Source organism: Streptopelia decaocto (assembly GCF_964273445.1).
Source record: "Streptopelia decaocto genome assembly, contig: HAP1_SCAFFOLD_630, whole genome shotgun sequence".
Taxonomy (NCBI): domain Eukaryota; kingdom Metazoa; phylum Chordata; class Aves; order Columbiformes; family Columbidae; genus Streptopelia; species Streptopelia decaocto.
In genome coordinates this window covers 38040-61130 of record NW_028115254.1, presented here as the reverse complement: position 1 = coordinate 61130, position 23091 = coordinate 38040, and the positions used below count along the sequence as shown (strand labels likewise).

At 54.8% G+C, this 23091-nt stretch overlaps 2 gene segments (V, D, J or C); both read right to left on the bottom strand.

Moving 5' to 3' along the window:
* Positions 1–2626: 2626 nt before the first annotated feature.
* LOC309452848 (immunoglobulin heavy constant epsilon-like) lies at positions 2627–5478 on the bottom strand. The segment is given in 4 exons: positions 5214–5478; positions 4309–4647; positions 3487–3816; positions 2627–3008 (listed from the first exon to the last, which is right to left on the bottom strand).
* A 6029-nt stretch (positions 5479–11507) lies between these two features.
* Positions 11508–22586, bottom strand: LOC309452850 (Ig alpha chain C region-like). The segment is given in 5 exons: positions 22553–22586; positions 15937–16224; positions 14719–15036; positions 13467–13784; positions 11508–12198 (listed from the first exon to the last, which is right to left on the bottom strand).
* Between the last annotated feature and the right edge of the window lie 505 nt (positions 22587–23091).

The following is a 23091-nucleotide window of genomic DNA, read 5'->3' as shown; positions in this document are numbered from 1 at the left end:
CCCCCCCAAAAAAAGGGACCCAGGCGTCCGGGCCCATTACCTGCCCCACGGCGCCACTGCCTCCTGCTGCCCCACAAGCGGCTCCTGACCCACGGCCCCGCCCCGCCCCCCCCCAGGCCCCGCCCCCCCGGCCCCGCCCCACAGCGCCCCTCCCCCACCCCACCCCCATCCCAACTGCCCCACAGCGCCCCCTGGCGACCCATAAGTGCAATACAGCGACCCGTAAGTGCCCCACAGCGCCCCAAAACTGCCCCACAACTGCCCCACAGCGCCCCATAAGTACCCCACAACTGCCCCACAGCGCCCCATAAGTACCCCACAGCACCCCCTAGAGGCCCATAAGTGCCCCACGGCGACCCAGATCTGTCCCACAGCGCCCCATAAGTGCCCCACAGCACCCCCTAGAGACCCATAAGTGCCCCACAGCGCCCCAAAACTGCCCCACAACTGCCCCGCAGCGCCCCATAAGTGCCCCATAGCGACCCATAACCGCCCCATAGCGCCCCATAGCGCCCCACAGCGCCCCATAGCGCCCCACAGCGCCCCACAAGTGCCCCATAGCGCCCCACAGACACCGACATCCCCAAGCAGCTCCGAGTTTATTGGGCGGTGAGAATCGATGTTTTTGGGGTGAAAATTGGGGATTTCGGGGGTGGGGGCTTTAGAGCCCCTCTCTGATGATGTCACAGTGGGCGTGGCCGGGGCGGGGCCGAAGGGCCAAGATGGCGGCGACCAACCACTTGACCTTGAGGGGGGGACAAAAGGGGAGGGGGCAGGAAGTGACATCAGGGTGGTGGCACCTCCACCATCTCCCCCCTGTGTAGCCCCGTCCGCGATGACGTCACTGATGACGTCACGACGGCGCCCCGCCCTCCCACAGGCGACACAGAGCCCCCCCCCGCGATGACGTCAGCGCGGGCGATGACGTCATCGCGCGGCCCCACCTTGAGGAAGGTGACGGTGGCCCCGTAGGTGACGCTGAGGAGGAAGAGGGTGATGAAGAGGCCGAGGGCGATGTCGAGACCCTCGAGGTCAAGGGCGTCGTCCTCCGGGGGGGCGCCGGGCGGGAGCGTCAGCCCTGGGGGGACAGAGCACGGGGGGACCTCCTGGGACCTTCTAGAACCTTCTCCATCCATCTCCATCCATCTCCATCCATCTCCCACCTTGGACCTTCTAGAACCTTCTCCAGCCATCTCCAGCCATCTCCAGCCATCATCTCCAACCATCTCCCACCTTGGACCTCTAGAACCTTCACCATCCATCTCCAACCATCTCCATCCATCTCAAACCATCTCCAACCATCTCCCACCTGGGACCTTCTAGAACCTTCTCCAGCCATCTCCCACCATCTCCATCCATCTCCATCCATCTCCAACCATCTCCATCCATCTCCCACCTTCTCCAACCTTCTCCATCCATCTCCAACCATCTCCATCCATCTCCCACCTTCTCCAACCTTCTCCATCCATCTCCAACCATCTCCATCCATCTCCCACCTTCTTCATCCATCTCCATCCATCTCCATCCATCCATCATCTCCAACCATCTCCCACCTTCTCCATCCATCTCCATCCATATCCAACCATCTCCATCCATCATCTCCAACCATCTCCCACCTTGGACCTTCTAGAACCTTCTCCATCCATCTCCCACCTTCTCCATCCATCTCCAACCATCTCCCACCTTGGACCTTCTAGAACCTTCTCCCAACCTTCTCCATCCATTTCCAAACATCTCCATCTCCCAACCATCTCCTTCAAGGTCCCACCTTGGACCTTCTAGAACCTTCTCCAACCTCCTCCAACCATCTCCAACCATCTCCTTCAAGGTCCCACCTTGGACCTTCTAGAACCTTCTCCAACCTCCTCCAACCATCTCCAACCATCTCCTTCAAGGTCCCACCTTGGACCTTCTAGGACCTTCTCCAACCTTCTAGAACCATCTCCAACCATCTCCCACCTCCTCCAAACATCTCCAACCATGTCCTTCAAGGTCTCGCTTCGGACCTTCTAGAACCTTCTCCAACCTTCTCCAACCATCTCCAACCTTCTCCTTCAAGGTCCCACCTTGGACCTTCTAGAACCTTCTCCCAACCTCCTCCAACCATCTCCAACCATCTCCCACCTTCTCCAACCATCTCCTTCAAGGTCCCACCTTGGACCTTCAGAACCTTCTCCAACCATCTCCCATTGTCTCACACCCACCAACATGGTCCCACCTCTGCCTTGGACTTTCTAGAACCTTCTGGGACCTTCTCCAACCTTCCCTATCTTGGTCCCACCTCCACCCTAGACCTTCTCCCACCATCCTACCTTCTCCCATCATCTTCTTCAAGGTCCCAACTCCACCTTGGACCTTCTAGAACCTTCTGAGACCTTCAACCTTCTCCAACTATCTCTTTCAAGGTCCCACCTCCATCTAGGACCTTCAGAACCATCTCCAACCTTCTCCAACATGGTCCCACCTACACGTTGGACCTTCTCCAACGACCTCCCACCATCTCCAACCTTCTCCAACACGGTCCCAGCTCCACCTTGGACCTTGTCCCACCTCCCGCTTGTCCCCAAGAGACACCACCACATCACAACCACCTTCTGGTGGCCACTGCTTGTCACCGCTTGCGACTTTATTGACTCTTTGCCTCACAAAGGTCTTCTCCAACGTGGTGGGACCTCATTTACCCGGGTTCTTCTGCGCTTGACGTTGGGCCATCTTCAAGGTCAGCCCTTCGTGGACAACCAAGCAGCTGTAGACGTCTCCAGCCAACCAGCTGCTCTTGGGGACCCTCAGCTTGCTGTAGGCGAAGAAGGTGACCTCCTGGGTTCCATCACGGAGCGGGGGGGTGGTGACGTAGGTGTCCATGGGGATGTCCTGGTGGTTCTTCAACCATCGGACCTCCAGGTTGTCCGGGTGGAAACGGTGGATCAGGCAGGTCAAGGTCAACGTGGGGTGCTGGAGCTCCTCGGGGTGCGGGGGGAGGAGGAAGATGAGGGGGGCCGTGATCTTCCCTGGGGAGGAGAAGATGGAGGAGAAGATCTGGAGAAGGTTTGTGGTGGGACCGAGGACCTGGAGAAGGCTCGTGGTGGAACCAAAAATCTGGGGAAGGTTCGGGGTGGAACCAAAGATCTGGGGAAGGTTGGGGGTGGAACCAAAAATCTGGGGAAGGTTGGGGGTGGAACCAAAGATCTGGGGAAGGTTCGGGGTGGTGGGACCAAGGATCTGGAGAAGGTTTATGGTGGTGGGATGGAGAAGAAGGTAGTTGGAGAAGATCTGGAGAAGGTTTTGGGTGGTGGGACCAAAGGTCTGGAGAAGGTTCATGATGGGACAGAAGATCTGGAGAAGGTTTGGGGTGGTGGGATCAAAGGTCTGGAGAAGGTTCCTGATGGGACAGAAGATCTGGAGAAGCTTTGGGGTGGAGCCCAAGGTCTGGAGAAGGTTCCTGGTGGTGGGATGGGGTGGGGTGGGCCAGAGGAGAAGACAGCCCACCTGAACCTCTAACGATGCTCCTGTTGAGGGGCACCAGAAGGTCACGGTGGCTCACGCGACACGTGAAGCGTTCTCCGGCCTCCCAGTCGTCGGTGGAGATCCTCAAGGTGCTGGTGGCCGTCAAGGTGCCGTTGACTTCTTCTCGCAGATCCAGCATGTCCGGGCTGAGGACACCTGGGGTGGCTTTGGTCCAGGACAGCTGGAGGTCGAGGTCGCTGGGGAGGTTGGTGACCACGCAGCGGAGGTTGGGCTGGCGGGTGACGTAGAGGTCGCCAACAGTGGGGGGGAGGACATGGAGGGCGATGTGCTTGGGGTTGAGTTTCTCCAGACCTGGAGGAGAAGGTCAAGGGGATCTTCTGGGTGGTGGGGTGGGACCTTCTCCATGGTGGGACCAACAATGGGACCTCCTGGGGTGGTGGGAGCAACTATGGGACCTTAGGGGTGGTGGGAGCAACTGTGGGACCTTCTGGGGTGGCTGCACCATGGTCATGGGACCTTCTCCTGGTGCCACAATGGCCATGGGACCTTCTGCTGGTGGCACCAACAATGGTCATGGGACCTTCTCAGGTGGTGGGGTGGGACCTTCTCCATGGTGGGATCAACCATGAGACCTCCTGGGGTGGTGGCACCAACTGTGGGACCTTCTGGGGTGGTGGGACCCACCATGGGACCTTCTCCTGGTGGCACCAACTATGGTCATGGGACCTTTTCGGGTGGTTGGGTGGGACCTTCTCCATGGTGGGACCTTCTGGGGTGGTGGGACCATGGTGGTGCCACCATGCCACCTTCTCCCTTGCTGTCCCCTCCCCTTGATGACGTCACCTGTGCAGAAGCGGGCGTGGCCAACAGTGACCAATCCGGAGGGCGGGTGCTTGACCCGGCAGCTGAAGCTCCGCCCCTCCAGCCACTCCTCCCGGGTCACGTTGGTCCTGCTGCTGGCCCAATAGGTGGCGCCGCCATCTTCTTCGGGCCGCGGCGCCATGGCGGTGGCAGTCACGTGACCAGGGGCGCCATCCACCAACCAATCAACTTCCACGGTGAGCGGGGAGAAGCCGGTGATGATGCAGAGGAGCTCCACGGTGTCTTCTCCACCAATGGTGGGGCGGCAGGAGGTGCTGGACAGGACTTGGACCTCCGGGGGGACCGTGGGGCCTTGACAACCTGTGGGGCAAGAAGTTGTGGGGCTGGAGGTGGGATCTATGGGGCAGGAGAAGACCTGGGAGGAATTCTGGGGTCAGGATGGACCACCTGTGGGGCTTGAGGAACATCTCGACCCATGGAAGGGTCTATGGGGCAGGAGGGACCTCCCATGGGAGAAGGTTCCTTGAGGAACATCTCAGCCCCACGGACAGATCTATGGGGTGGGAGAAGATCTGAGACCAGTTATGGGGCCAGGAAAGACCTCCCATGGGCCTGTGGGTCTCGAGGAACATCTCGACCCATGGAAGGATCTATGGGGCAGGAGGGACCTCCCATGGGAGAAGGTTCTGTCTTTGCAGAATGTCGCCCCATTGGCCAGTCTATGGGGTGGGAGGAGATCTGAGCCCACTTATGGGGCAGGAGAAGACCCTACACGACTTGTAGGGTAGAAGGACCTCCCACGGGAGAAGGTTCCTTGAGGAACATCTCAGCCCCACAGACAGATCTATGGGGCAAGAGAAAATCTGAGACCAGTTATGGGGCCCAGGGCCCCTCCCCCACCCTCTCCCCCCTCCCCCCCCCGTTACCTTTGATCTCCTTGACCACGTGGGTGCCGGTGGGGGGATGGGCCAGGCGGCACTTGTGGGTCCGGCCGTGGGGCAGGCGCAGGTGAGAGACGAAGAGGACGGGGGCGAGAGAGTCCGTGGTGATTGGGTGGGTGATGATGACGTCATCGGTGACGTCACTGCCCTCCCAGGTGATGGCGACAGGGGAGGGGGCGAGGGCCATACAGGCCGAGGTCAATGGGGCGGCCCCACAGCATGGGGAGAGGGGCAGGAGGATGGGGGGCGAGGGAGTGGCTGTGGGGCAGAGAGAGGGGGAGAGGTCAGGTGTGGGGAAGGGGCCTCGGGCCCCAGAGATGGCCCTGACCCATAGATCTCCCTGCCCTGTGGACCTCTCTGCCCCATAGATTGTCCTGAGCCCACAGCTCCCTCTGCCCCACAGCTCCATCCTCATAGACAGCTCTGCCCCACAGCTCCCTCCAGCCCCATAGCTCCTACCCCACAGCTCCTGACCCATGAATCTCCCTGCCACATGGATCTTTCCACCCCATAGATTGCCCTGAGCCCACAGCTCCAGCCCCACAGCTCCCTCTGCCCCACAGCTCCATCCTCATAGAGAGCTTTGCCCCACAGCTCCTGCCCCACAGCTCCCTCTGCCCCACAGCTCCATCCTCATAGAGAGCTTTGCCCCACAGCTCCAGCCCCACAGGTCCCCCCAGCCCCACAGCTCCTACTCCACAGCTCCAGCCCCACAGCTCCCTCTGCCCCACAGCTCCATCCTCATAGAGAGCTTTGCCCCACACCTCCAGCCCCACAGCTTCCCCCAGCCCCACAGCTCCAGCCCCACAGCTCCAGCCCCACAGCTCCCTCTGTCCCATAGATCTCCCTGCCCCACAGCTCCATCCTCATAGATAGCTCTGCCCCACAGCTCCAGCCCCACAGCTCCTGCCCCACAGCTCCAGCCCGACAGCTCCCCCCAGCCCCCAGAGAACTCTGCCCCACAGCTTCCCCAGCCCTATAGCTCCTGCCCCACAGCTCTGTCCTCATAGATAGCTCTGCCCCACAGCTCCAGCCCCACAGCTCTCCCAGCCCCATAGCTCCTACCCCACAGCTCCACCCTCATAGACAGCTCTGCCCCACAGCTCCAGCCCCACAGCTCCTACCCCACAGCTCCTGACCCATAGGTAGCTCTGCCCCATAGATCTCCCAGCCCCACAGCTCCTACCCCACAGCTCCATCCTCATAGACAGCTCTGCCCCACAGCTCCAGCCCCATAGCTCCTACCCCACAGCTCCTGACCCATAGGTAGCTCTGCCCCATAGATGTCCCTGCCCCACAGCTCCAGCCCCACAGCTCCCTCTATCCCATCGATCTCCCTGCCCTACAGCTTCTGCCCCACAGCTACAGCCCCACAGCACCAGCCCCATAGATCTCCCTGCCCCACAGCTCCAGCCCCACACCGAAGTTTTGGGTTCAATTCCAGGGATTTTGGGCTCAATACCAGAGGATTTTTAGTTGCTCCCTGGAATTTTGAGGCCAAATTTGGCCTTTTTGGTCCATCCTGGAGCCCTTCAAATTTTGGGGTGAATTCCAGAGATTTTGGGTCCGTTCTGGAGCATCTGGAGCTTTTGGGTCCAAACCGATGATTTTTGGGTCCAAAATAGAGAATTTTGAGGCTGTGATGAAGATTCTTGGGTCCAGAACAGAGATTTTTGGGTCCAAACCAGGGAATTCTTGGTCCATAATGTCGATTTTTAGCTCCATATGGTCAATTTCGGGGTCCATAACATCAATTTTTGGGTCCAAAATGATGATTTTGGGGATCCAAAATAGAGAATTTTGGGTCCAGAAAGTTGATTTTTGGGTCCACCATGTCAGTTTTTAGGTCCAAAATGATGATTCCTGGGTCCAAAATGAAGAACTTTGGGTCCATAATGTTGATTTTTAGGTCCACGACGTCAGTTGTTGATGCCTTCGGGGTCCAAAATGGAGGATTTTGGGGCCATAAGGTTGATTTTTGGGGCCAAAGTGCTGATTTTTGGGTCCGTTTCGGCACTTTGGCCCCTGCGGCTCCTCCCAGGCTCATCCTGGAATCAAAAACCCCCCAGAATAACTGAATTCAACCCAAAAAATCCCCCTCGAGGCGCCGCCCCCGGTGGAAAAAACTCCCCATCCGGCCCTAAATTTGGGTGAATTTCTGCAGAATTTGGTCACGAGGCCTCAGCCTGGATATTCTGTCGCAAAGCCCGGCCTAGAGCTGTTCTAGCAAAGCTCAGCTTTGGCATTGCCCAGCAAAACCCGGCCTAGAGCACTCCCAGCAAAGCTCAGCTTTGGGATTATCCAGGTTCCGGTATAAGTTGGGAACGACCTATAGGAGAGAAGTGGAGGGAAAAGGGACCTGGGGACGGCAGGATGAGCTTGAGAAAAGGGTTTAGTTCAGATACTATCAGGATATACTTGGGGATCATATATGTATATAATATATACAGCCATAGCACCCTGAGAATGGCTGGTCTGGGAAGCTAAGCAGGGTCGGACCCGGTCAGCACTTGGATGGGAGACCAGCGCTGGAGCTGGAGAAGAGGAGACTGAGGGGTGATTAATTAATGGTGATCAATATGGAAAGGGTGAGTGTCAGGAGATGGAGCCATTGTTAGTAACAGGACAAGGGGTTCAAACTGGAACCCAGGAGGTTCCACTTGAATATGAGAAAGAAACACAAGTGTGATGAGGTTGATGGAACTGGGGGATGTTCTACAACTCAACAAACGTTACCAGCTTATATTAATTATTACTGCGATAGGTTTTATTGATGATAACTCACACCCGTGTTACCGCAGGTGGTCTGGAGCTGCACTGTGGTGCATCAAAATAAGGTCCAAGCTGTAATTTCTCGTTTATCACCAGCAACGACACAGATGCAAAGAAACAAGTCTCGACTTTCAGATTCCTGCATGCGTTTGCAATATTGACATTATATATATATATACATATGGGTTTAAAAGACGTTTAGGCGCGGTTTAGGGATGTGGGTTAGTGCTGGAGTTGGACTCAATGATCCTGAGGTTCAGTTCCAGCTGAAATGAAATGATTCTAAACGGCTTTGGTATTTCAAGTCAAGTCTCACCTAAATGGTCACTGTCTTTTCTTCTTGTGTCAGTGCCCCGGGTCCCCTTTCCCCATATTTCCTCAGTTTTGGTTCAGTTTGCCATCGTCATCATTGGCTTGGTCATCGTTGGGTTGGGTTGGTCATTGTTGGGATGGTCATTGTTGGGTTGATCATTGTTGGGTTGAGTTGGTCATCGTTGGGTTGGGTTAGTCATCATCGTGTTGGGTTGGTCATTGTTGGGTTGGTCATCATCGTGTTGGGTTGGTCATTGTTGGGTTGGTCATCATCGTGTTGGGTTGGTCATTGTTGGGTTGGTCATCGTTGTGTTGGGTTGGTCATCACTGGGTTGGGTTGGTTATTGTCGTGTTGGGTTGGTCATCGTTGTGTTGGGTTGGTCATCATGGGGCTGCGTTGCTCATTGTTGGGTTGAGTTGGTCATCATTGTGTTGGGTTGGTCATCATGGGGTTGGGTTGCTCATTGTTGGGTTGAGTCGGTCATCATGGGGTTGCATTGCTCATTGTTGGGTTGAGTTGGTCATCATTGTGTTGGGTTGGTCATCATGGGGTTGGGTTGCTCATTGTTGGGTTGTTCATCGTGGGGTTGGGTTGCTCATCGTCATGTTGGGTTGGTCATCATTGGGTTGGTCATCATTGGGTTGGGTTGGTCATCATCGTGTTGGATTGGTCATCGTTGGGTTGAGTTGGTCATCGTTGGGTTGGTCATCGCTGGGTTGAGCTTGTCATCATCATGTTGGGTTGGTCATCGTCGGGTTGGGTTGGTCATCGTTGGGTTGGGTTGGTCATCATGGGGCTGCGTTGCTCATTGTTGGGTTGGGTTGGTCACGGTTGGGTTGGGTTGGTCATCGTTGGGTTGGGTTGGTCATCATGGCGTTGGGTTGGTCATGGTTGGGTTGGGTTGACCATTATTGGATTGACCATCCTTGGGCTGGGTTGGTCATCGTTGGCTTGAGTTGTCCATCGCGTCCTAACGACCCCTTTTCCCCTCCCCCAACAGGCAAAATAACCCCCCAAGCCCCCTCCCCCACTCTGTGCTGGTGCCTCCACCCACAACACCAGAAAACAGACAAAAAAACCCACCCCAAACACCAAAAAAGGGGTGAAAAACCCCCAAAAGGAGCTCAACACCCAATTTGTTCCCCAATTCCTCGTCTCCGAGGGGCGACAGGGACAAATTGCCCATAAAACACCTGTTTGTTTCCTTTTCGCCCTGTTCTTCTCGCACCGGAAAAGCTGCCAAGCGTTTTGGGGTGAAAAACAGCTGCTTTGGGAGCAGCTGATGACTCAGAGGGAGAAACGCGCTGCGAAAAACAGGAAACACCTGCTGCCCCCTCAAAAAACATCCAGACGATGCCGGGGGAGCTCGAGAGCAACTTGGGGGGGAAACGGCACCAGCGTCTGCGCAAAAATGACTCATTTAGCCCCAAAAAACCCTGAGAGAGGAGAAATGAAACTATTTGATACAGTAAACAGAATTCGATGAGTTTTGTTTGGGGCCAAAAGGGGCAATTTTGGGGCCTCGGGCACGTAGACGCGGCACAGAAGTAAAGGTGGGGGGTAGAAATGGGGAGAAATTGGGTTTTTTGGAGTTTGAGGATTTCGGGGTGGTTTATAGATTAAAAATGGGTTTATTTGGGGGGGAAATTGGTGTGTTTTTTGGTTTTTTGTGGAATTTGGAGCGATTTCCTAACAGAAAATGGGTTGATTTTGGCGAAAATCGGGGCGATTTCAAGGGAAAACTTATTGTTTTTCCACCCGATGGATCCTTGAATCTTCAAGAATGGCTTGAAATGGAGGGGACCACCCAAGGTTGAGGGTCTTCGCCCTCCCGTGGTGTCACAGGACCTGGGGGAAGACGCCATGTGTTAATTAACCATTAATTAGGCAGCGAGGAGCCCCCCGTGGGGTGGGTACCTTGAAGAGGGTGACGCCGGTGCTGTAGAAGAGGCTGAGGAGGAAGAGGATGACGAAGGTCACGGCCGTCCAGAGGTCGGTGGCGTCTTCCTCCCCTTGGCTTGGAGACTCATCGCCCAGCAGCACCAGGACAGGGGTGGGGGACACTGGGGACAAAGAGGACGTCAACAAGGACCCTTTTCCACCCCTTTTCCACCCCTTTTCCACCCCTTTTCCACCCCTTTTCCACCCCTTTTCCACCCCTTTTTCACCCTTTTCCACCCCTTTTCCATCCCTTTTCCACCCCTTTTCCACCCCTTTTCCACCCCTTTTCCACCCCTTTTCCACCCTTTTCCACTCCTTTTCCACCCCTTTTCCACCCCTTTTCCACCCCTTTTCCACCTCTTTTCCACTCCTTTTCCACCTTTTTCCACCCCTTTTCCACCCCTTTTCCACCCAATTCTCCAGTGAAACCTTCCCCGGGAAAAGGGGCCACGAGGATTTTTGCCGCAAGCCCCAAAAACCCCCAATTTCCACCCATTTTCCACCCATTTCTTGCCCCAAAACCACCTACGAGCAAAGGGAGTGGGAGGCTTTAGGGCCACCCTTTTTTACCCGTTTTCACCCATTTTCTACCCAAATCTTGCCTGAAAACAGCATTATAAGCAAAGAACTCATGACCCTTTTTGAGAGGTGCACCAAAAAAATCACATTTTTGCCCGTTTTCCACCCAATTATTCACCAAAACCTCCTGGGATTAAAAGACCTGAGAGGATTTTTGCTTCAAGCAGTAAAAATACCAATTTTTGCCCGTTTTCAACACTTTTTCCACCCAGCTCCTCTTAAACACCCCAAAACCTCCTCGTTAGTTGAGCTCGGTTGATATTTTAGGGTGAAAAACGCTGATTTGGGGCAAATTGGTCTCTCTTGGAGCAAAGCGGCCAATGAGGCCTTCTCAAGAATTGGGATTTTGGGGTCAAAATATGAGTTTGGGGGTTGGTTTCATGTTTTTTTCTTATCCAGCTGCCTAATTACAACCTCCCACAAGTCCCTCGCCCCTCCCCACTTAATTAACCACACCCTTAATTGCAATTAAGGAAAGGGGTGGGGTTCATTTGAGTGGTAGCACATAAGGCCTACCCAGCAGTTGGGCTTTTTGCTTAAAACATGAGCTTTTGGGGGCCGTTTTTTTGCATTTTTTCTTAATTTTAATGCACAATTAGAGCTCCCACACACCCCTCACTTCATTAATCCCCGCCTTAATTACAATTAAAGCCGGGGAGGGGGTTTATTTGAGGGGCAGGGCCTTGTGTGATGGGGTCTACCCAAGCTTTGCTGCAAGCACGGGTTTTTTGGGGATGTTTTTTGCGTTTTTTGCATTTTTTAAAATTTAAATGCCAAAATGCAAACCCCCCTCATATCTCTCACCCATCCCCACCTAATTAACCCCACCGCTAATGACAATTAAGCCAAGGGGCGGGGTTTATTTGAACGGCGGCCTCCCCAAGCGTTGGGTCTTTTGCTCAAAATACAACCTTCTCAGGGTGGGTTTTTTTGGTATTTTTCTTTATTTTAATGCAGAAACACAACCCCCCGGTGGTGCTCAGTAGCAGGTGTCATCGGCACCGGCCAAAACCACCGAGACGTTGACGTTGGCGGGTTTACCCGAGCTCTTGTCCACGCTCTTCTGGATGAAGTTCATGGGGATGCCGTCATGGCCGACCACGCAGGAGAAGGTGTCTCCGCGCTGCCACTGCCCGGCCGGCACCTCCAGGAGGCTGTAGGTGCTGTAGGTGTCTCCCTGGCGCCGCGGCTCGAACGTGGAGACGCTCTCGGGCGCCACCGGGACGTCGCCGTGGGTCCAGGTCACCAAGATGGCCGCCGGGTGGAAGGCGGCCGCCAGGCAGGTCAAGGTCACGGTCTCCTGGCGGGCCAGCTCCTCGGCCGGCGGCGGGAACACGAACACGGACGGGGCCTTCACCGGCGCGTCTGCGGGCGGAGGGAGGTCAGCGGGCGGCGGGTGGGCCTGCCCGGTAAGCTGGGCCTGCCCGGTAAGCTAGGCCTGCCCAGTAAGCTAGGCCTGCCCGGTAAGCTGGGCCTGTCCGGTAAGCTAGGCCTTCCCTGGTAAGTTAGGCCTGCCCGGTAAGCTAGGCCTGCCCGGTAAGCTAGGCCTGCCCGGTAAGCTAGGCCTTCCCTGGTAAGCTAGGCCTGCCCGGTAAGCTAGGCCTTCCCTGCTAAGCTAGGCCTTCCCCGGTAAGCTAGGCCTTCCCAGTAAGTTAGGCCTGCCCAGTAAGCTAGGCCTGCCCAGTAAGCTAGGCCTGCCCGGTAAGCTAGGCCTGCCCGGTAAGCTAGGCCTTCCCTGGTAAGCTAGGCCTTCCCTGGTAAGCGAGGCCTGCCCGGTAAGCTAGGCCTTCCTAGTAAGCGAGGCCTTCCCCGGTAAGCTAGGCCTTCCCCGGTAAGCTAGGCCTTCCCTGGTAAGCTAGGCCTTCCCAGTAAGCTAGGCCTTCCCTGGTAAGCTAGGCCTTCCCTGGTAAGCGAGGCCTTCCCAGTAAGCGAGGCCTTCCCAGTAAGCGAGGCCTTCCCGGTAAGCTAGGTCTTCCCAGTAAGCGAGGTCTTCCCCGGTAAGCTAGGTCTTCCCCGGTAAGCTAGGTCTTCCCCAATAAGCTAGGCCTTCCCCGGTAAGCTAGGCCTTCCCCGGTAAGCTAGCCCCTTCCCAGGTAAGCTAGCCCCTTCCCAGGTAAGCTAGGCCTTCCCAGTAAGCTAGGCCTTCCCAGTAAGCTAGGCCTTCCCAGGTAAGCTAGGCCTTCCCAGGTAAGCTAGGCCTTCCCAGTAAGCTAAGTCTTCCCTGGTAAGCTAGGCCTTCCCTGGTAAGATAGGCCTTGCAAGTAAGCTAGGCCTTCCCTGGTAGCACAGGTCTTCCCCAGTAAGCTAGGCCTTCCCAGTAAGCTAGGTCTTCCCCAGTAAGCTAAGCCTTCCTAGTAAGCTAGGCCTTTCCCAGTAGGCCGGTGTTGTCCAGTAGAATCTCCCAGTTGACCTTCCCCCTAGGCCACGCCCTTCCACGTGACCTCTCCAGTAGGCCACGCCCTCCTAGTAGAGCAGTAGACCCTCCCAGTTGACCACGCCCTTCCAGTAGAACCTTCCAGTAGGGCTCCCTCCCCCAGTAACCCCTCCTGGCAGCCGCCATCTTGGATGCCCAGCCCACCCCCTCCCCGCAGGGGGTACTGGAGTAGGCGGGGCTTAGCGGGGGCGGGACGTACCGAGGTCTTTCTTGACGAACTTGGTGATGTTGTCGCCGAGGTCGGGGTCGGTGACCTCGCAGGTGAACTTCTCGCCCGAGTTCCACTCCTCGGCGCAGATCTTCAGGACGCTGGTGAGGCGGTAAAGCCCATTGGCCAATCGCTCGGGGGGCAGTGACGTCACGTCGATGGCGTCACCCCGGTCCCGCCTCCAGGTGAACTTGACCTCGTCCGGCGTCTTGACGTTGGTGGCCACGCAGGTGACGCTGGCGTTGCCGGTGACGTAAAGGTCCTCCAGGGTCGGGGGGTAGAGCGCCACCTCCACCGTGGGTTTGGGACCTGGGGGCGGGGTCACGGGCACCATGACGGGCGTGGGACGGGGGGGTGGGAGCCCGGAGGGCACGTCCCGGCGGGAGGTGGTTGGGGTAGTGGGCGCCAAAATGGACGACGGGTCAAGTGGCTCAACTGGCCAACCAACCATCTTCTCAACTGACCAACCAAACAGCCAACCATCTTCTCAACCATCTTCTCAACCAAAAACCATCTTCTCAACCAAAAACCATCTTCTCAACCAACCAACCAACCATCTTCTCAACCAACCAACCAACCAACCAACCAACCAACCAACCAACCAACCAACCATCCTCTCAACCAACCAACCATCTTCTCAACCAACCAACCAACACACCATCTTCTCAACCAACCAACCATCTTCTCAACCACCTTCTCAACCAACCAACCACCCATCTTCTCAACCACCTTCTCAACCAACCAACCAACCATCTTCTCAACCATCTTCTCAACCAACCAACCAACCAACCATCTTCTCAACCAACCAACCAACCAACGAACCAACCAACCATCTTCTCAACCAACCAACCATCTTCTCAACCAACCAACCAACCAACCAACCAACCATCTTCTCAACCAACCAACCAACCATCTTCTCAACCAACCAACCAACCATCTTCTCAACTAACCAACCAACCGACCAACCCCCCATCTTCTCAACCATCTTCTCAACCAACCAACCAACCAACCATCTTCTCAACCAACCAACCAACCATCTTCTCAACCTTCTTCTCCACCAACCAACCAACCAACTGCCTTCTCCACCAACCAACCAAACGACCAACCAACCATCTTCTCCACCAATCAACCATCTTCTCCACCATCCAACCATCTTCTCTTCTCAACCAACCACATGAAGATCCAGTGTCTCTATGGAGTTAACCACCCAAGTATCTCCTCAACCACCCAACCGCCTCCTCACCTGAGCAGTAGGTGCTGATGTTGAGGACCTGGGGTGTCGCCAGGTCTGGGTGGGTCACCCGGCAGGAGAACTCGGCGCCCAGGTCCCAGCTCTGCCGGCTGACGTTCACCTGGCTGCTGTAGGAGTCACCGCACGTCGTCACCTGCTGGGGGAGGTTCACCAGCTCATGGTTCACCAGCCATTGCACTTGGGCGGAGCTGGCGGTGGGACCTTCCAGGAGACACAGGAGGAGGATCTTCTGCTCAGCCTGGTAGGTGTTGGGGTCGGCCAGGAGCTTGGTCACCGGGTTGGATGGCGGGTCGGTACAGATTTCGTCACCTAGGAGATCACCAAGATGTCATGTAAGACCAGGCCTAAGAGAAACCCACCTTAGATGTCCACCAAGACCTCAAATGAAGTTAGAATCAAGGCTAGGAATGAGATTTAGAGGAAAGAACCCACCTTAGATGTCCACCAAGACCTCAGCCAAGGTTAGAACTAGCTCTAGGAGCAAGACTAGCCCAGCTTAGGTGTCCACCAAGACCTCAAACAAGGTTAGAACCAAGTCTAAGACCAAGGCCAACCCATCTTAGGTGTCCAGAAAGATGTCATAGAAGGTTGGAGTCAAGTCTAGGACCAAGACTTGGAGCAACCAACCCATTCTAGATGTCCACCAAGGCCTCAAACAAGGCTAGGACCAAGACCAACCCCTCTTAGGTGTCCACCAAGACCTCACCCAAACTAGGACCAACTGAAACCCATCTTAGGTGTCCACCATGACCTCAATCAAGACTGCGAGCAAGTCTAGGACCAAGACCAACCCATCCTAGCTGTCCCCCAAGCCCTTGTACAAGGCTGGGCCCAACTCCACGCCCTCCTAGATGTCCTCCAAGCCCTTGTACAAGGCTGGACCCAACTCCAGCCTATCCTAGCTGTCCCCCAAGCCCTTGTACAAGGCTGGGCCCAACTCCAAGCCCTCCTAGATGTCCCCCAAGCCCTTGTACAAGGCTGGACCCAACTCCAGCCTATCCTAGCTGTCCCCCAAGCCCTTGTACAAGGCTGGGCCCAACTCCAAGCCCTCCTAGATGTCCCCCAAGCCCCTGTACAAGGCTGGGCCCAACTCCAAGCCCTCCTAGATGTCCCCCAAGCCCTTGTACAAGGCTGGGCCCAACTCCAACCCCTCCTAGCTGTCCCCCAAGCCTGGAGCAGAGTCTAGACCCAGCCTAACCCCCAACTTACCTGGGATCTCGTGGGTGACCGGGTTCAAGTACCCATAATCCACCTGGCACTGGAAGTTGGCGCGATTCAGGTCACTGGCGGGGACGGTGACGAGGCTGCTGATGCTGTAGGAGGCGCTGTTGGCTCCCGAGGTGGCGGGGAAGGTGAGACCCCCATTTAGAGACCCCCAAGTGATGGCCCCGGGGAGGGGGAAGAAGTCGAGGGCGGCGCAGCCGAAGGTGACGCTGGTGGCATCGGAGTCGCAGGGACAGGGCAGGAGCGAGAAGACGGTGGGTGCATGAGCGGGGGCTGCGGAGACAGAACGGCGGCCATCTTGGGCGTGGTCCCAGAGGAACCCCGCCAAAAAAACAGGAAGTCTTGCCCCCCCTCCCCCCGGCGTGAGAATTTCCTGTAAACCCAGGTTCTCACCCCAAAAACGGGGCCCCGCTCCCCATTGATGATGTGAAGGGGTCATGTGACCTCTGTCTATGGGGTCAACCCCCCCCCACAGTCCCTCCCCTGTCTCAGTCTGCGGCGCCGGTGAGTCATGCTGCTAAACCAGGGCTTAAGCTTGACTTTAGGCTTGGGCTTAGGCTTAAGCTTGGGCTTAAACCCCTGTCAGCTGTTGGTGTAACTTGGGCTTTGGGGGGGGGCTAACAGGGGGGTGGAGTGGGGCAAATGGTCTGCAAAACCAGGGCTTAAGCTTGACTTTAGGCTTGGCTTTAGGCTTGGGCTTACCCCACCCTTCAGCATTAGAGGTCACCTCAGCTTTAACTGGGGATCGGTTGGGTGGTGGGGATGCAGTGGGGGGGTGCTGCACCCAGTGGCAGCCTAAAGGCTTAGAGCCTGGCTTTAAGCTGGGCTTCACTAGGAAAAATGAAACAGAAGGGGGAGGGTTGGGAGTGAAGCTTAAAGCTGGGATTTGCTGGAGGCTGAGCCTGAGCTTGGATCCCACAGTTCTAGGTCTCACCTAGAGATTAAGGCTGAGCTTGACTAGCAAACCTCAAAGCTGAGCTTTCCTAGACAATCTCTAAACTGGGCTTGCTGGGTGTTAATGAAACTGAGCATTGTTAGGAAGGCTCTAAAGTGGGCTTTGCTACATAATATCAAAGCTGAGCTTTGCTAGACCAGCTCTATGCCTGGCTTTGCTAGATAGTATCAAAGCTGAGCTTTGCTGGGATGGCTCTAGGCTGGGCTTTGCTAGATAATATCAAAGCTGAGCTTTGCTGGGATGGCTCTAGGCTGAGCTTTGCTAGAAAATATCAAAACTAAGCTCTGCTGAGATGGCTCGAGGCCGGGCTTTGCTAGATAATATCAAAGCTGAGCTTTGATGGGATGGCTCTAGGCCGGGCTTCGCTAGGTAATATCAAAGCTGAGCTTTGCTGGGATGCCTCTAGGCTGAGCTTTGCTAGAAAATATCAAAGCTGAGCTTTGCTGGGATGGCTCTAGGCTGAGCTTTGCTAGAAAATTTCAAAGCTGAGCTTTGCTGGGATGGCTCTAGGCTGAGCTTTGCTAGATAATATCAAAGCTGAGCTTTGCTGGGATGGCTCTAGGCTGAGCTTTGCTAGATAATATCAAAGTTGAGCTTTGCTGGGATGGCTCTAGGCTGAGCTTTGCTAGAAAATATCAAAGCTAAGCTTTGATGGGATGGCTCTAGGCTGGGCTTTGCTAGATAGTATCAAAGCTGAGCTTTGCTGGGATGGCTCTAGGCTGGGATTTGCTAGAAAATATCAAAGCTGAGTTTTGCTGGGATGGCTCTAGGCTGGGCTTTGCTAGACAGTATCAAAGCAGAGCTTTGCTGGGATGGCTCTAGGCTGGGCTTTGCTAGATAGTATCAAAGCTGAGCTTTGCTGGGATGGCTCTAGGCTGGGATTTGCTAGAAAATATCAAAGCTGAGTTTTGCTGGGATGGCTCTAGGCTGGGCTTTGCTAGACAGTATCAAAGCTGAGCTTTGATGGGATGGCTCTAGGCTGGGCTTTGCTAGATACTATCAAAGCTGAGCTTTGCTGGGATGGCTCTAGTCTGGGCTTTGCTAGATACTATCAAAGCTGAGCTTTGCTAGAAAATATCAAAGCTGAGCTTTGCTGGGATGGCTCTAGGCTGAGCTTTGCTAGATAATATCAAAGCTGAGTTTTGCTGGGATGGCTCTAGGCGGGGCTTTGGTAGAAAATACCAAAACTAAGTCCTGCTGGGATGGCTCGAGCCCGGGCTTAGCTAGATAATATCAAAGCTGAGCTCTGATGGGGTGGGTCTAGGCTGAGCTTTGCTAGATAATATCAAAGCTGAGCTTTGCTGGGATGGCTCTAGGCTGAGCTTTGCTAGATAATATCAAAGCTGAGCTTTGCTGGGATGGCTCTAGGCCGGGCTTTGCTAGAAAATATCAAAACTAAGCTCTGCTGGGATGGCTCGAGGCCGGGCTTTGCTAGATAATATCAAAGCTGAGCTTTGATGGGATGGCTCTAGGCCGGGCTTCGCTAGGTAATATCAAAGCTGAGCTTTGCTGGGATGCCTCTAGGCTGAGCTTTGCTAGAAAATATCAAAGCTGAGCTTTGCTGGGATGGCTCTAGGCTGGGCTTTGCTAGAAAATTTCAAAGCTGAGCTTTGCTGGGATGGCTCTAGGCTGGGCTTTGCTAGAAAATATCAAAGCTGAGCTTTGCTGGGATGGCTCTAGGCTGAGCTTTGCTAGATGATATCAAAGTTGAGCTTTGCTGGGATGGCTCTAGGCTGGGCTTTGCTAGAAAATATCAAAGCTGAGCTTTGCTGGGATGGCTCTAGGCTGAGCTTTGCTAGATGATATCAAAGTTGAGCTTTGCTGGGATGGCTGTAGGCTGAGCTTTGCTAGAAAATATCAAAGCTAAGCTTTGATCGGATGGCTCTAGGCTGGGCTTTGCTAGATAGTATCAAAGCTGAGCTTTGCTGGGATGGCTCTAGGCGGGGATTTGCTAGAAAATATCAAAGCTGAGTTTTGCTGAGATGGCTCTAGGCTGGGCTTTGCTAGACAGTATCAAAGCTGAGCTTTGCTGGGATGGCTCTAGGCTGGGCTTTGCTAGATAGTATCAAAGCTGAGCTTTGCTGGGATGGCTCTAGGCTGGGATTTGCTAGAAAATATCAAAGCTGAGTTTTGCTGGGATGGCTCTAGGCTGGGCTTTGCTAGATAGTATCAAAGCTGAGCTTTGATGGGATGGCTCTAGGCTGGGCTTTGCTAGATAGTATCAAAGCTGAGCTTTGCTGGGATGGCTCTAGTCTGGGCTTTGCTAGATACTATCAAAGCTGAGCTTTGCTAGAAAATATCAAAGCTGAGCTTTGCTGGGATGGCTCTAGGCTGAGCTTTGCTAGATAATATCAAAGCTGAGTTTTGCTGGGATGGCTCTAGGCGGGGCTTTGGTAGAAAATACCAAAACTAAGTCCTGCTGGGATGGCTCGAGCCCGGGCTTAGCTAGATAATATCAAAGCTGAGCTTTGATGGGATGGGTCTAGGCTGAGCTTTGCTAGATAATATCAAAGCTGAGCTTTGCTGGGATGGCTCTAGGCTGAGCTTTGCTAGATAATATCAAAGCTGAGCTTTCCTGGGATGGCTCTAGGCTGGGCTTTGCTAGACAGTATCAAAGCTGAGCTTTGCTGGGATGGCTCTAGGCTGAGCTTTGCTAGAAAATATCAAAGCTAAGATTTGCTGGGATGGCTCTAGGCTGGGCTTTGCTAGAAAATATCAAAGCTGAGCTTTGCTGGGATGGCTCTAGGCTGAGCTTTGCTAGATAACATCAAAGGTGAGTTTTGCTGGGATGGCTCTAGGCTGGGCTTTGCTAGATAATATCAAAGCTGAGCATTATTAGGCCAGATCTAAGCTGGGCTATGCTAGATACTATTTAAGCTGAGCCTTGCTGGACCATCGCTAAGCTGAGCTTTGCTAAGTAATCGCAAGGGTGAGCATGGCTGGGCTGGGTCCCCATTTCTGGGGGGGACCTGGTGTTGCCTGGGGGTTTGGGGTCCCCTGGGTGCCCTTGGGTGCATAGAGGGATTTTGGGGGGTTCTCCTGGGGGTGCCCTGGGTGCCCTAGGGATTTTGGGGTACTCGAGGGGGGGTTGGGGTGCACATGGGTGCCCTTTGGGTTCCCTCGGGGTTTTGGGGTACCCTGAGTGCTCTTGGGGTACACAAGGGGAGATTTGGGGGTGCAAATGGGTGCCCCTGGGGCTTTGGGGAGCACAGAGCAATTTTGGGGTGCTCTTGGGCTGCCCTGAGGGATTTTTGGCTTCCTCTGGGTGCTCTTGGGGTGCCCATGGGTGCCCTCAGGGTTTTTGGGGTGCTCCATGGGTTTTGGGGTCCCTTGGGTGCTCTTGGGGTGCACAGAGGGGGTTTGGGTGCCATTAGGGACCCTTGTGATTTTTGGCTGCCCCTGGTTGCCTTTGGGGTGCACAGGTAAGTTTTGGGGTACACATGGGTGCTATTAGGGTGCTCTTGGGGTTTTGGGGTGGCCATGGGTGCCATTAGGGTGCCCAGCGAGGTTTTGGGGTGCTCATGGGACCCTTGGGGTGCCCAGGTAGGTTTTGGGGTCCCCTGGGTGCTCATAGGACCCTTGGGGTCCCCAGGTAGGTTTTGGGGTGTCCTTGGTGCTCATGGGACCCTTGGGGTGCTCAGGTAGGTTTTGGGGTGTCCTTGGTGCTCATGGGACCCTTGGGGTGCCCAGGTAGATTTTGGGGTGCTCATGGGTGCCCATGGGGTGTTCTTAGGGTGCTCATGGGTGCCCTCGGGGTGCAGAGCAGGACTTTGGGGTCCCCTGGGGTTTTGGGGTCCCCGGGTGCTCTTGAGGTGCCCAGGGGCAATTCTGGGGCTCCCTTGGGTTCCTTGGGGTGCCCATGGGTGCCCCATTTCCCCCAAAATTGGGTGCTCCCCCCAAAAATTGGGTGCTACCCCCCAAAAAATGTGTGTTTCCTCCAATAAATGGGTCTTTTTCTCCCCAAAATGTCATTTGTGTGTCATTTGCTGGTCATGCTGGTGGTGGCACCAGGTACAAGGTTTGGGGTCACCATGATGGGGGACAACGGCCAAATATGGCGGTGCTGGGGGTACTGGGGGTACTGGGGGTGCTGGGGGTGAGATGGGCGCTGGTCCTGAGCCCCAAAGTCCCCAAACTGGGTCCCCAAATGTGCCCCAGTTCCCAACACAAAATGGCGGGAGGCTCTGGAAATGGGAGGGAAGGGAATCAAGATGGAGGATGGAAAGTGGAGAGAAGGGAATCAAGATGGAGGATGGAAAACGGTGGGAAGGGAATCAAGATGGAGGGAGGAGATGAAGATGGACCGGGGGGTCTCAAGATGGAGGGAGGATGTTGAGATGGAGGGTCCCATGGCCGTGGGAGGGAGTCAAGATGGGGGATCTCACGATGGAGGGAGGGTCCCAACATGGAGAAGATGAAGGGCCAGGAATCCATTGGGATCGTCCATCGTGAGATCCCCTCTCCATCTTAGACCTTCCCTCCATGTTCTGATGCTCCATCTTGAAACGCTTCCGCCATCTTGAGAGTCTCCCTCCATTTCAAGGTCTTCCCTCCATCTTGAGTTCCCTTCCCCTCCATCTTGAGATCCCTTCCCCCCCATCTTGAGTTCCCTTCCCCCCCATCTTGAGTTCCCTTCCCCCCCATCTTGAGTTCCCTTCCCCTCCATCTTGAGATCCCTTCCCCTCCATCTTGAGTTCCCTTCCCCTCCATCTTGAGATCCCTTCCCCCCCATCTTGAGTTCCCTTCCCCTCCATCTTGAGTTCCCTTCCCCCCCATCTTGAGATCCCTTCCCCTCCATCTTGAGTTCCCTTCTCCTCCATCTTGAGATCCCTTCCCCTCCATCTTGAGATCCCTTCCCTTCCATCTTGAGATCCCTTCCCCTCCATCTTGAGATCCCTTCCCCTCCATCTTGAGATCCCTTCCCCTCCATCTTGAGTTCCCTTCCCTTCCATCTTGAGTTCCCTTCCCCTCCATCTTGAGTTCCCTTCCCCTCCATCTTGAGTTCCCTTCCCCTCCATCTTGAGATCCCTTCTCCTCCATCTTGAGATCCCTTCCCCTCCATCTTGAGTTCCCTTCCCCTCCATCTTGAGATCCCTTCCCCTCCATCTTGAGTTCCCTTCCCCTCCATCTTGAGATCCCTTCCCCTCCATCTTGAGTTCCCTTCCCCTCCATCTTGAGTTCCGTCCCCTCCATCTTGAGATCCCTTCCCCTCCATCTTGAGTTCCCTTCCCCTCCATCTTGAGTTCCCTTCCCCTCCATCTTGAGTTCCCTTCTCCTCCATCTTGGGTTCCCTTCCCCTCCATCTTGAGTTCCCTTCCCCTCCATCTTGAGATCCCTTCCCCCCCATCTTGAGTTCCCTTCCCCCCCATCTTGAGTTCCCTTCCCCCCCATCTTGAGTTCCCTTCCCCTCCATCTTGAGTTCCCTTCCCCCCCATCTTGAGTTCCCTTCCCCCCCATCTTGAGTTCCCTTCCCCTCCATCTTGAGTTCCCTTCCCCTCCATCTTGAGATCCCTTCCCCTCCATCTTGAGTTTCCTTCCCCTTCATCTTGAGACTCTCCCTCCATTTTGGGAACTCCCTCCATTTTAAGTTGCTCCCTCCATCTTGAGACCCTGTTGATGCACCAATCACACTGGTACTGGTCGTACTGGTGGTACTGGGGCTACTGGTTGTACTGGTCATACTGGTGGTACTGCGGGTACTGGTGGTGAGATGGACGCTGGTCCTGAGCCCCAACGGCCCCAAACTGGGTCCCCAAATGTGCCCCAGTTCCCAGAACAAAATGGCGGGAGGGTCTGGAAATGGGAGGGAAGGGGATCAAGATGGAGGATGGAAAATGGAGGGAAGGGAATCAAGATGGAGGGTGGAAAATGGCGGGAAGGTGTCAAAGATCTTGAGGTGGAAAACGAGAGAAAATTGGGAATTTTTTATTGTGAGGGTGGAAAATATTTACAAGGTGAAGAGAGAATTCCAGGAAATTCCCCCAAATTCTGAAAAGATACAAGAAAATACAACAAAATTACAAAAAAAAAATACAAAAACTTTCCAAATTATAAAAATTACCAATAATTTCAATTAAATTCTGATAAATTCCAAAAATAAATTCTAAAAAATTCTGGTGATTTCCGGCAGCGTTTTCGAGTCGGGATTTGGGTTATTTCACCTGGAATTGGGGAAAATAATAGAA